This window comes from Pan paniscus, chromosome 15 (assembly GCF_029289425.2).
Source record: "Pan paniscus chromosome 15, NHGRI_mPanPan1-v2.0_pri, whole genome shotgun sequence".
Taxonomy (NCBI): Eukaryota; Metazoa; Chordata; class Mammalia; order Primates; family Hominidae; genus Pan; species Pan paniscus.
Genome location: NC_073264.2, coordinates 92,219,321 through 92,233,617, shown reverse-complemented (window position 1 = coordinate 92,233,617; position 14,297 = coordinate 92,219,321). Strand labels below are relative to the sequence as shown.

At 45.8% G+C, this 14,297-nt stretch overlaps 1 protein-coding gene and 1 non-coding gene across 4 annotated transcripts in view; both read right to left on the bottom strand.

Moving 5' to 3' along the window:
• The window catches only part of DGLUCY (D-glutamate cyclase), a 172,925-nt gene that overhangs the window by 141,751 nt on the left and 16,877 nt on the right, over positions 1 to 14,297 (bottom strand). The gene's annotated exons all lie outside the window — the stretch shown is intronic.
• LOC112437038 (U7 small nuclear RNA) lies at positions 918 to 979 on the bottom strand. Its single transcript, XR_003025709.1, has one exon. It is a non-coding gene; the product is annotated as a U7 small nuclear RNA (small nuclear RNA).

Genomic DNA, 14,297 nt, shown 5'->3' with positions numbered 1-14,297 from the left:
GAGGCAGGAATGAGAAAGGAATCTTAGAGTATAGATATTGGCCTGCCTGGAGTCAAGGGTTTGATTTGGAAGACATGGTCAATTTCCGTGAGTAGGACATCAGAGGACAGAGCCCTAGAGGTGCAAGGATGACTGAGGGGCAGTCAAAAGCCACTGATGTTTTAGAGCAGAGGAGGGTTGAAGGAAGGCCGTGTCCCAAAATGCTCAGCCTGGCTGAGGCAGGAGAGTCTGTGTTCAGGGGACTTGGGTATGTTCATTCCCGGATACAGTCATTAAAGGGACTCCATAAGGGATGGAACAGGGGTCTCTGTACTTAGACTGATCTCTTACGACAGCACCTGGGCGTCTTTGCCCTCTATACCAACTATCTTCTGCCCCAAACATGCACATGTGAATTGTCCAGACAGGCTATGGACCTTTGTCCAGTTGTCAGAACTTTTTGCATTATTTCCACGTTCAGGAAAAGGCATATGCCCTCTGAGAACAGACAAATGGACAGAAGTTTTTATTTTTCATTTTATTTTTATTTCATTTATTTATTTATTTATTTTTGTCGCCCAGGCTGGAGTGCAGTGGTGTGATCTAGGCTCACTGCAACCTCTGCCACCCAGGTTCAAGCGATTCTCCTGCCTCAGCCTCCCAAGTAGCTGGGATTACAGGCACCTGCCACTGCGCCTGGCTAAGTTTTGTAGTTTTTAGTAAAGACGGGGTTTTACCATGTTGCCCAGGCTTGTCTTGAACTCCAGAGCTCAAGTGACCCACCCACCTCGGCCTCCCAAAGTGCTGAGATTACAGGCGTGAGCCACTGCGTCCGGCCGGAATTTTTTTTTGGGGGGGGCTTTCCAGAAGAGGAATTTATGGGGAGGAATGTATTGTATTATATATTGTATTGTATGATATTGTATTGTATTTTTATTTGGGGCTTTTCAGTAAAGACCAGAAAACCTGCTAGACAAATTGTAAAAGAGTTGTAACACTGGACAGGGAATTTGCCAAGCTGGCTTAACAGATGTCTTCCCACCCTCAACACTCCTTAAAGCAATAGCCCTTCAGGGGTAAAGTCCATGCTGACCACACCTTCCTCCCTCTCTTGCAGAGGGCAAAGGGTAGAAGACCAAGAGGCTGAGGTGTTTGGAGAAGCCAGGGAAATGGGTGGATTCGCCCTGCAGGATGCAGCCTCTGAGCTGTAGGATGCTCACCCACAGTCACCCTGGAAGATGGAGCCATCCCCACCCTCCCTGTGCACATTTGCTGGGAGTTTGACAGGGACAGTGGAGATGGAACAGCCAAGGCTCCACCAGATGTCTTAGGCATCTTCCTCAGTGTCTCCTTCTTCCCATCAGTCCTGGAGAACCTACCTGTGACCAAATAGGGTCAGAGGGGAGCTGGATCATGTACCCCAAGGCCACCAGTGGACTTTCCTGACATCAACAAGCTCCTGCTAGTGGCTCTTAGTTTGCTAACCAGGACAGAGCTCCCCTAGAGCCATGGCAGGAGGCAGAGCATCCCTGCCCTTCATGACCAAACACTGCCCAACCCTCAGGAACTCCCTGTTGTTTTCAGCCCAGATGAGGAAGGATGCTTATGGCCAAAGTCATGCAGGAGGCTGGGAGAAGGTTTTAAAAACTCACAGAGGATGTAGCTTGTGGGGCAGTGGCATCTAAAACAAAAAAAAAGAAACAGAGCATGTGGAGGCAAATTCACTGTCATTCAACAGGTACCCTCACCGCTCCTTTTTCTGGCTGAGGTCCAGGGAGAGTAAGTGGTCCTCACCGAGATCCATGAGTGGGATGGAAGCCAGTTTACTTCCTCATCTGTGGGCGTTCCCCCATAAGAACCTGATGTAATTTCAGACCCTGTCTGGAACAAGGTGTTTTCCTCCCTGTGGCGGTGCAATGAAAGCGTGCTCAGCCAGCGAGGAGAGAGGAATGGGTTTTAGGGCAGGTGTTTCTGCAGCCGCCAGCCAGATACCTGCACAGTCAGATGTTTCCTCCTTCGTCAGGGCCCCACTTGTGCACCTCAGTAGAGGTGGACAGATTGTCCCATGATTGGATCAGTGGGTTGTATGTAGGGTGCATAGAGGTTTTGGCTTGTATGAGACCATTCCGGGTTACATCTGTTGTCCCAGAGTAATTACTAATAACGTCCCTTTTCATTATTTTCTTTTTAAAAATTTTATTTTTAATTTTTGTGGGTACATAGTAGATGACCCTTTTCATGCTTTTTTTTTTTTTTTGAGACAGAGTCTCACTCTGTCACCCATGCTGGAGTGTAGTGGCGTGATCTCGGCTCACTGCAAGCTCTGCCTCCAGGGTTCAAGTGATTCTCCTGCATCAGCCTCCCAAGTAGCTGGGATTATAGGCATGCGCCACTATGCCTGGTTAATTTTTGTATTTTTAGTAGAGATGGGATTTCACATGTTGGCCAGGCTGGTCTCAAACTCCTGATCTCAGGTGATCCGCTCGCCTCGGCCTCCCAAAGTGCTGGGATTACAGGTGCAAGCTACTGTGCCCGGCCACCCCTTTCATTCTTAAAATGTCTTAGTTTCGACAATAAATTGCTTGGTCACCCTAGTTTATAAGGCGACAGACTTACATAAAGCACGCAAAGCTGCTTAAGCCAAGAGAGGGTTTTATTGCCAGAACTACAGGAAAGTCGGACATGATGAGAACCAGAGACTCCCCCGAGGGGTCCCTCACCGTCTCTCCTGCTTCTTTCTGCCCTGTGGCTCTAGTTGCCTTTTCTCTCTGCACAGTCACCCTTTTCTTCCTGACAGAGCTGCCACCGGCTCCTGAGTTGGACATTTGGCAGTTTCCATCATCAAAAGAACCCTGACTTTCTCAGATGCAATCCGCCAAAAATACCCAGGAAGAAACTTACTGTCCCATGGTGGGCAGGAGGGCAAGATGTTTCCAGAATCTTGCAGCTGTCTAGGGAACCATGATGAGAATGGAGGAAGAGGCAGTTTTTAGAAGGGGCAACCGGTGCGGAATGGACAATTCCTTCAGTGTCTGGTACAATCAGCATCAAGTATTTATTGAGTGGGCCCTGTGGCATTGATCTAACCACTAGCTTGTTAAATGTGTACCAGACCGAAGTCTATTCCCCTTTAGTTTCCACAGAGAGATGCCATTCATCCTGGGGACAGAGCTGGCCTTGGAACAGAAGAAAGGAACTTCCTTGCTTGGGAGGGCGGGGTCCCCAAGGAAAGATAGATGCTGCTTCCCAGAATACATGTGGCTTCAGGTTGGCAGCCTCCCGTCCCTGGGGGTGACTCTGGGTATGTACACATGTCTGTGTTCACAGGATCTGAAATGGCTCCGGGCCAGTAGGCCAAGGCACTGGGAGTTGAGGTCACCGTGGCCTGCAGCAACCCCTGCTTAGGGGAACCCTATGGAAAAGGGTCCTCTTCTCCCCTGTCTCCCTGACCACAACCCCTATCTCTGTCCTGAAAGCACTTTCTTCCTTGGACAAGCTCTGCCCTGGCTCTGAGATCTCACCAGAGGCACTGCTGACAGCAACAGCAATAATAACAGCAGAGAACAAGACACTGAGGGGGACTCATCGGCTTCTCTGATTTTTTTTTATCTCTAATAGGTAGAAGCTCTAGGACTGTCCTAGTGACTGAGTAGAACCCTGTGGTTGTGGAACTTATCATGGAAGACTTCTTTCCAGGAAGGAAAGAAAAGTATTCTTATAATCGTGGGGTGGAAGCTCCGAATCACATTCAAACTGTCTTATTATGTAACCCCCAGGGAGGTGAAGCAAAACATGATGCTTTATATCACTATTTATTTCCCTTTTCACATATCTTTTACTGTAAATTCCTTGAGGTCAGGATCACTGTTTTCTAATTCCTTGGCGCTCCAAAACTGGACAAAGCACTTTGCACATATACTGACTTCTCTACATTTACTTGCAATTTCCAATGGGGTCCTCTTCTCCCTGGCTCCCAGCTCACCTTCTCTGCCTGGAACATCTTCCTCTGACCCTTTGCCTGCCCAGCTCCTCCTCCTCCTTGGAGACTCCCCCCTGCTTTCACCTCCCCAAGATGCCTCCTCTGACCTACTGCTGGGTTAGAGGCTCCATCCCTGGGCTGTCTCATTGTAGCTGGCTACAGGTCTGTCTTCCCCATGTTAGAAAAGCATTTCTTGTTCCCTGGTACGGTAAAGAAATAGCACTTGAACATAAATTTAATTTCCTTAGCAAGGACATTTTTACTTTCTGCAGAAGGGGTACACTTGCCAGTAGTTTTGTCACGAGAGTACACTGAACAAAGGAGACAGGGTCATTTATAACCTGACGCGTCCACCCTACTGCTGTGCCCAGTTTCCACTGGCTGGAATGGGACCTCACATTCTGTATCTGTCCGGATTGGCTAACAACGTAGAATTTTTTAAAAAAGGCAAAGGCAGAGGAGAACAAAGGAAGGAGGAAGTAACTTGTGGAATGTTGAGAAAGGTAAAAACACCTTCAAATAAGGAAGAGGAACAGGCTATGACCTAATGCTTGCTTGGACCAGTATAAGCATGCCAGGGCAAATATTCAGGCTAAATTGTAGGAGCTAAGAACATAAAGTACATTGATTTCTTTATTACGGCTAGCAAATACTTAAGAATGTTAGCACAGGTCTTTGAATAAATTTTGCTTCTAAGAGAAGTTACTATTTATTTCTAATTAGATGGGGAGGAAAGTCTTTGAAGAGGAACCTCTACTTCACTTTATACACCCATCAGACAGGGGGGTTCTGTAGGGCAACACAATTCCTGGCACGCAATAGATGATCAATAAATATTTTTTGAATGGACAAAAATGATTTTGTAAGCAGTGTCTGATTCGATTCTAGGCACAGAGAAGATGAATAAGATATTGGTTGAGTCCTTTGAACTTTTGGGGGGCTCGGCTTTTTTAGTCTGTGGAGACCAGGGAACAAGACCAGCTGACATCAATCTTGTGGCAAACTTCTAGACTCTGTTCACCTCTGACTTTCAAAGGTGGGTCCCATGAACTGCAGCCACCTGCATGTGCAGCCCTGATTTGGACCCTGCGGTCAGTCCTGTCCTTGTCCTGGGGGAATTTAGGGAAGTCTACAGCCTGGGCAACATGGTGAAACCCCATCTCTACCAAAAATACAAAAAATTAGCCAGGTGTGGTGGTGCGCACCTGTGGTTTCAAACTTGGGAGGTTGAGGCAGGAGAATGGCTTAAGCCTCGGAGGTGGAGGTTGCAGTGAGCTGAGATTGAGCCATTGCACTCTAGCCTGGATGACAGAGTGAAACTCTGTCTCAAAATTAATTAATTAAATTAAAAAATAAAACATAAAAAGTGTTTATTGAGTGTCTAGCCCTCAAAGCTCACCTGATCTGATAGAGAATCTGAACAGGTACAAAATACAGTCAGCCCTCTATATCTGTGGGTTCCACCTCTGTGGATTCAACCAACTGTGGAGCTAAATTATTCAGAAAAAAAAATGAAAGGTTGTGTCTTTACTGAACATGTACAGGCTTTTTTTCTTGTCATTATTCCCTAAATGATACAGTGTAACAATGGTCTATATAGCATTTACATTGTATTCTATATTATAAGTAATCTAGAAATGACTTAAAGTATACAGGGGGATATGCATAGGTCACATACAAATACTACACCATATCTTGTAAGGCAGCAGTCCCCAATTTTTTTGGCACCAGGGACAAGTTTCACAGAAGACCATTTTTCCATGGACCAGGCAGGGGGTCGGAGATGGTTTGGGGATAATTGAAGTGCATTATATTTATTGTGCACTTTATTTCTATTATTATCACATTGTAATATATAATGAAATAATTATACTCACCATAATATAGAATCAGTGGGAGCCCCGACCTTGCTTTCCTGCAACTAGACAGTTCCATCTGGGGGTGATGGGAGAAAGTGACAGATCATCAGGCATTAGATTCTCATAAGGAGCACAAAACCTAGATCCCTCACATGCGCAGTTCACAATAGGGTTCATGCTCCCCTGAGAATCGAATGCCACCACTGGGGCTGACAGGAGGCAGAGCTCAGGTGATGGGGAGCGACTGTAAACACAGATTGCTTGCTGCTCACCTCCTGTTGTGCAGCCCAGTTCCTAAGAGGCCACACACTGGTACCAGTACTGGTACATGGCCTGGGGGTTGGGAACCCCTGTTATAAGGGACTTGAGCAGGGCCAGGCATGGTGGCTCATGCCTGTAATCCCAGCACTTTGGGAGGCTAAGGCAGGTGGATCACCTAAGGTCAGGAGTTCGAGACCAGCCTGGGCAACATGGTGAAACCCCAGCTCTACCAAAAATACAAAATTAGCCAGGTATGGTGGTGCACGCCTGTGATCCCAGCTACTTGGGAGGCTGAGGCAGGAGAATCGCTTGAACCCAGGAGGTGGAGGTTGCAGTGAGCCGAGATTGTGCCATTGCACTCCAGCCTGGGGAATAGAGTGAGACTCCGTCACACACATACTAAAAAAAAAAAAACAAAAAAAAAAACAAAGGAACTTGAGCATTCATGGATTTTGGTATCTGCAAGGGGTCCTGGCACCAATCTTCCATGGATACTGAGGGACAACTGTAGCGACTCATAAGAGCTATGGACACAGTGCTGTGGGACCTAGGGGAGGGGAAAAAGATGTGGGGGGTATGGAGAACATGGCACAGCCCAGGAGGGGCCTTTGAGTTGGCCCTTGAAGAGAGCAGGAGTTTCCCAGGCAGAGGTCAGGAGTGAGGACCCACATGGGCAAAGGCACTAAGGGATGAGGTTTACTTGTTTAGCGGAGAGAGCAATCGACAGCTCTGTTAACTTTTTTTTTTTTTTTTTTTTTGAGACAGGGTTTTGCTCTGTCACCCAGGCTAGAGTACAGTGGTGTGAACATGGCTCACTGAAGCCTCAACCTCCTGGGTTCAAGCAATCCTCCTACCTCAGCCTCCAGAGTAGCAGGAACCACAAGTGCACACCACCATGCTAGGCTAATTTTAAACATTTTTGTAGAGATGGGGTCTTGCCCTGTTGCCCAGGCTGGTCTTGAACTCCTGGACTCAGACTGTATTACTGTTTTGCCCTTCCAAAGTGTGGGATTACAGGCACAAGCCACCATGCCCACCCTCTTTTAACTTTGAAAAATCACACCACCACCACCCTCCCTTGATAAACACAAAATCTCAGGCTCTCCTTTAACAATTGTGACACACAAAAATAAGCATCATGAGTACAAAACAGAAGTGCAGGCAGGAGAAGGCATTGCTTTGCTTCCAATCTGCACATCCTTACACCCACTTCAAGTCCAATGTATCTCCCCAGGGGTGCCTCTCTCCTCCTCCATGCTGGAAGTCATTCCACTGGTTGGAGTGGAGCAGACCAAAGCTAAGAATTATAGAGAGGAAAGCACCCTGGTGAGATTCAGGAGGAACATTTGGTGACAGGGTGGGCTAGAGATTGGTGCAGACTGAGCAGTTACCACCACTGTAATTGCTTTAGGGCTTGAACGTTAGTGCTAGGGGGTGGGAGGGATGGAGAAGAAGAGATGCATAAGAGACAGATGGGCTAGGCATGGTGGCTCATCCCTGTAATCCCAGCACTTTGGGTGGCCAAGATGGGTGGGTCACTTGAGGTCAGGAGATCAAGACCAGCTTGACCAACATGGTGAAACCCCATCTCTACCAAAAATATAAAAAATTAGCCGAGCATGGTGGTGGGTGCCTGTAGTTCCAGCTACTCGGGAGGCTGAGGCAAGAAAATCTCTTGAACCCAGGAGGTGGAGGTTGCAGTAAGCCAACATCGGGCCACTGCAATCCAGCCCGGGTGACAGAGCAAGACTCCATCTCAAAAAAAAAAAAAAAAGAGAGACAGATGATGGTGGAGAGAACTGCTAATGCTTGGAATCGAATAGATGGGGGGCATCCAGGAGCTCAGGCCTTGGCCCAGGCAGCACCCCTCATTCATTCAACAACAGGTATTGCCAGCCCTACTGTGTGCCGGAGACTATGCTAAGCACTGAGGACACAGCAAGAACAGGACAGAGAAACTCCCTACTTCCCAAAGGAGGAAGACCACCAGCAGCAAAGAAGAAAATACACAGATGAACAAGATCATTTTGGATAGTGCTCTATGCTATGAAGCCATTAAAGCAGAGAATGGAGATGAGATGAAGAGTAATAGAGGTGGGGTGGATAGAGGGAAGCTACATTAGATTGGGGGCCATGAAAGTGACTCCAAGAAGTGACAGCCAAGCTGAACCCTGAATGGTGCTTTAGCAATGAGCCATGGAAGATCTAGAGGTCCCGAGGTGGAAACACATATTTCTGACACATTATTAAAAAAAAACCAGAAAAACATTGCTGGCATCTCTGCTCTCAAGTTGACACAAAAGCAACAAATGCCTGCATCCCCTAGGAAGGAACTTCAAGGAATGTATTCTCTTGCTGCTGCTTCTCTTGCTTGCTGACAGTAGGACATCTGGCTCAGGCGTGGAGACTCGCTCTTTTACGGATCGTTCTCTCTGTTTTTTTTTTTTTTTTTTTTGAGACGGAATCTCTCTCTGTCACCCAGGCTTGGAGTGGAGTGGCACGATCTCAGCTCACTGCAAACCCTGCCTCCCAGGTTCCAGCAATTCTCCCACCTCAGCCTCCCAAGTAGCTGGGATTACAGGCATGCACCATCATGCCCAGCTAATTTTAGCATTTTTAGTATAAATGGTGTTTCACCATGTTGGCCAGGCTGGTCTCGAACTCCTGACCTCAGGTGATCCACTTGCCTTGGCCTCCCAAAGTGCTGGGATTACAGACGTGAGCCACTGCGCCCGGCCTTCTCTCTTTGTTCTTTAAGTGGGAGGCAGACCACTACCTCCGATGTGGTAGAGATATAAGTGTGCTTAGGGCAGGCCACAAATGTGGCTCTTTTCCCTGCACTATTCCCAACATGTAGGCATAGGGTTGCAAGTTGGGGCAGGGCATGCAATGCCTGTAGATCTTTCTGAGACGTAAACTCTGATGGTCATGATGGCTTATACCTGTAACCTCAGCCTTTTTGGAGGCCAAGGCAGGAGGATCACTTGAGCTCAGGAGTTTGAGACCCACCTGGGCAACATAGTGAGACCCCCATCTCTATCAAAAAAATTTTACAAATCAACCAAGCATAGTTGCGCATGACTATAATCCCAGCTACTCAGGAGGCTGAGGCAGGAGGATTGCTTGAGCCCAGGAGGTCGAGGCTGCAGTGAGTTGTGATCACACCACTGTACTCCAACCTGGGTGACAGAGCAAGGCCTTGTCTCAAAAAACAAAACAAAACAAAAAAAGATGTGCAACCTACATATCTAACACATTCACCAAAGGCCTGTGATAATGAAGCTGATACCAACAGGAACTTCATGAGGATCCTTCAGCCTGCCTTTAATCATTTTCCAACACTGAAAGGAAGAGGCTTGCAATTAATTGTCATCTTCAAACTTCTAACAGCTGGCTTCAACCTTACAGAACATGATAAGGATGGGGAAATGTCCAATTATAAGAATCACTACCTCTGTAAGTTGAGAGCAAGCCATGTACTCATAAGAATTGCTGGTATTCCTGGTATTGAGATGAGGTGGACTTTGTTCTCAACAATGTTCCTGAAGTAATCACAATAATAAGCTTCATGTGGCTGTTTCGATAAGGCCTCCAAACACAAGCCCAAGAGCAAAAGAGTCAAAGCGAAGACATTTGGTTAAAATGATGGTCAGAACATCATAATGGCTACACTTGGGTCAGGTACCTCTTTCATGGGAAGGGGGGGGTTGTGGCTCACTTTTTATCTTGGAATTCCTCCCAAATAAGAAAGGGTGTTGCATGCAGTCAAACTGACAAATACCCTCTACATGCTCTATCACAATTTCCTTTTTCTTTGCTTTTCCAAATGTTACCCAGCTATAGCGGGCTGAATAACATGCCCCCAATCTCCAACTCCAAAAGATGTCCACATCCTAATCCCCAGAGCCTGTGAATATGTTACTTTACGTGATGAAATTGAGGACCTTGAGGTGGCTTTATTATCTTCGATTTTCTGGGTGGGCCCAATGTAATCATGAAGGTCCTTATGAGTGGGACGACAGCAGGGTCAAAGAGGAGAGAGGAGATGTGACGACAGAAACAGAGGCTGGAGAGGTCAGGAGTGGTGGCACGCACCTGTGATCCCAGCTACTCGGGAGGCCAAGGCAGGAGAATCGCTTGAACATGGGAGGTGGAGGTTGCATGGGCTGAGATGGTGCCACTGCACTCCAGCCTGGGTGACGGAGTGAGACTCTGTCTGAGAAAAATAATAATAAATAAATAAAATAAAATAAAAATAAAGAAACAGAGGCTGGAGAGATGGCCTTTGAAGATAGAGAAAGGAGCCACAAGGCAAGGAGTGCGGACAGCCTTTGGAATATGAAAAGGGCAAGGAAGCAGTCTCCCCTAGAGCTTCCAAATAGGAACACAGCCCTACCGATGCCTCGATCTTAGCCCATAAGACCCATTTTGGACTTCTGACTTCCAGAACTACAAGATGTCTTAAGCCACTTGTAGTAATTTATTTGCAACAGCAGTAGGAAACTAATATACCTGCTAAAATATCACCCTTTGGAAAGGTCATGCTGGCCCTGGCCTATGGCCCTCAAGGTTTGTTCCCGTCTATGAATCCCTATTACTTATGATGAAGTCATTTGAAATTTAGTACCGTATTGCTGTGGGATGTGCCTCCTGTTTTTTCTTGAACATTTCTCTCAGCTTAGTTAACATGGCACTTGTACTTGTTTGTGTAGAACACAGATAGGGCTTACTCATTATTATTCTCTTAATACATGCTTTTGGTTTTTGTTTTTTTTTTGAGACGGAGTCTCACTCTGTCGCCCAGGCTGGAGTGCAGTGGCGCCATCTTGGCTCACTGCAAGCTCCGCCTCCCGGGTTCACACCATTCTCCTGCCTCAGCCTCCCCAGCAGCTGGGACTACAGGCGCATGCCGCCATGCCCAGCTAATTTTTTGTATTTTTAGTAGAGACAGGGTTTCGTCACGTTGGCCAGGTGGTCTCGAACTCCTGACCTCAGGTGACCACTGGCCTCGGCCTCCCAAAGTGCTGGGATTACAGGTGTGAGCCACCGTGCCTGGCCAATACATGCTTTTGAATAAATGAATGAAGAGGAGCTCTTTTTCTAGACTTCCTTGCTTTTTCTCAAAGGACTGGATGTTGCACAACGCACACAAAAGGCACTCATATTTGTTGAAGATTTTCCTAAAGTCTAAAGCACTCTTACTAGGACTCCACTTTTGCCCTGGTTTCACATAGATAGTTGAAGCTCTCTTATATGATGAGTTTGGGATGGTTGGTTAAAATGGGAAACCATTAAAAATTACATGTTCTGGGGCTGCGTGTGGTGGCTCATGCCTGTAATCCCAGCACTTTGGGAAGCCAAGGTGGGCAGATCCCAAGATCAGGAGTTCGAGAACAGCCTGACCAACATGGTGAAACCCCGTCTCTCCTAAAAATACAAAAATTGGCTGGGCGTGGTGGCGGGCACCTGTAATCCCAGCTACTCAAGAGGCTGAGGCAGGAGAATCGCTTGAACCTGGGAGGTGGAGGTTGCAGTGAGCTGAGATCGTGCCATTTCACTCCAGCCTGGCAACAGTGCGAGACTCCGCCTCAAAAAAAAGAAAAAATAAATAGTGTGAGTTTCCGCAAAAAGTTAAACATAGACTTACTGTATGATTCGGCAGTCCTACTTCTAGGTGTATATCCACAAGAATTGAAAGCAGAGACTCAAACAGATACTTGTACACCAGTGTTCATCACAACATTATTCACAACAGTCAAAAGGTAGAAACAATCGCAATGTCCATCCACAGATGAATAGACAAGCAGAATGTATGGTATATATACACAAGCCATAAAAAGGAATGAAAATTTGATATATGCTACAACATGGATGAATCTTGAAAACATGATGCTAAGTGAAATAAGCCAGACACGGAAGGAAGGATATTGTATGATTCCACTTCTATGAAGTCCCTATAATAGGCAAACTCATAGGGACAGAAAGTGGAATACAGGTTACCTGGGGGAAGGGAAAAATGGGGGTATTATTGTTTAATGGGTCCGGAGGATGACAGAATGTTTTGGGTGTAGATAGGGTGATGGTGACACAACATTGTAAATGCATTTAATGCTACTGAATAGTACATTTATAAATGGCTAAAATGATATATATCATGTTATATATATTTACCATAATTTTTTAACAGCCATAAAAGCATTCAAACTTTTCTGAATCTTTTCTAGTACAACAATTTGACATGTGAGCAATTATTTTCTGCATAAAGCTCTTCATCACAGTGTTGTTTATAATCATAAAATATTCTAAAGAACTTAAAAGTTTGTTAGTAGGTGATTTGTTAGGAAATTAGTGTAATCCAAATTATGGACTATCAGGCAGTCATTAGAAATCATGTTTATGTTTGTGACCAGCCCGGCCCATATGGCGAAACCCCGTCTCTACTAAAAATACAAAAACTAGCCGGGTGGGGTGGCAGGCGCCTGTAGTCCCAGCTACTTGGGAGGCTGAGGCAGGAGAATTGCTTGAACCTGGGAGGCGGAGGTTGCAGTGAGCGAGACTGCACCACGGCACTCCAGCCTGGCGACAGAGCAAGACTCTGCCTTAAAAAAAAAAAAAAGAAAAGAAAAGAAAAGAAAGAAACAATGTTTATGAAGACATTTTACTGATGTAGGGAAATTCTGATAATATCATGTTAAGCCAAAAAGGGCAGGGTATAATATTGTGCTCAGAATGATTCCCAAGTGTTAAAAATTTTTGAAAAAACACAAAATAAGGCCGGGCGTGGTGGCTTGTGCCTGTAATCCCTGCGCTTTGGGAGACCAAGGCGGGCAGATCACTTGAGGTCAGGAGTTTGAGACCAGCCTGGCCAATATGGTGAAACACCGTCTCTACTAAAAATACAAAAATGAGCCAGGCATGGTGGCGGGTGCCTGTAGTTCCAGCTACTCGGGAGGCTGAGGCAGGAGAATCGCTTGAATCCTGGAGGTGGAGGTTGCACTGAGCTGAGATCATGCCACTGCATTCCAACCTGGGTGACCGAGTGAGATTCTGTCTCAAAAATAAATAAATAAATAAATAAATAAATAAATAAAAATTAAAAATAAATAAACAGACACAAAATAGAAATATTGGAAGAAAATATTCCACAGTATTACCAGAGGTTGTCCCTGGACAGTTAAAGATCATTTTGCTCCATTTCTTTCTTAGTTTCCTGACTCTCCAGCTTTCTTCAGAGAAAATGAATTACTTTGAAGACCAAAAACCAAAACCCCAAAACTTCAATGTGGCACAGTTCTTGCTTATTTAGGGCTACCACATCCTCTAGGGTACAAGACTACGCTATTTTCTAACAACTGCTACTTTAATCTTAGTTGTTGAGGTCATGCTAGTGTTTTCAAAATGAGGCACATGCTGATTCACAGAAAGACAGTGAATGAAGGCGTCGGGGGATGGAGGGAGGAAAGAACTCAAAGGAGACCCGCTGCAGGGGAAAATTCTTCCTCACTGCAACCTCCCCATCAAATAGTAGCTTCTAAAACCACAAGTTTTCATTTTCAGGATCAAAGCAGACAACCAAGTTCCTTGAAAGTAAATGTAGGCCAAGGTTATTAAATCCACTTTTTCAGGGAAACTCAATCTAATTGCTCATTAGCATACCATTCAAAGTAGCTTTTATTAACACTGATTCATACTGCCTTTTAAAAATAATGGAAACAGTTCAAGATCAGCCTGGCCAACATGGCGAAACCCCGTCTCTACTAAAAATACAAAAATGAGCCAGGCGTGGTGGTGGGCATCTGTAATTCCAGCTACTCGGGAGGCTGAGGCAGGAGAATCATTTGAACCCTGGAGGCGGAGGTTGCAGTGAGCTGAGATTGAGTCCCTGTACTCCAGCCTGGGCGACAGAGCAGCTGTCTCAAAAATAATAATAACAATAAAAACAAAATAGCTTAGTATTTTAAGGCCTGTTGATGTTTACTATACCAGAAAGACACTACAAGCAGAGTCTGTTTGTGGGGATAGTTTGCTATGAAAAGAAAGTTATTTCAGTTAGTTAATATGATTGGAACTAACTTCCTTCCTTCCTTCCTCCCTCCCTTCCTTCTCCCTTTTTTTCTCTGCCTCTCTCTCTCCTTCCTTCCTCCCTCGCTTTCTTCCTTCCTCTTTGTTTCTCTCTCTCTCTCTCTCTTTCTCTCTCTCCCCACTCTTTGCTTGCTTGC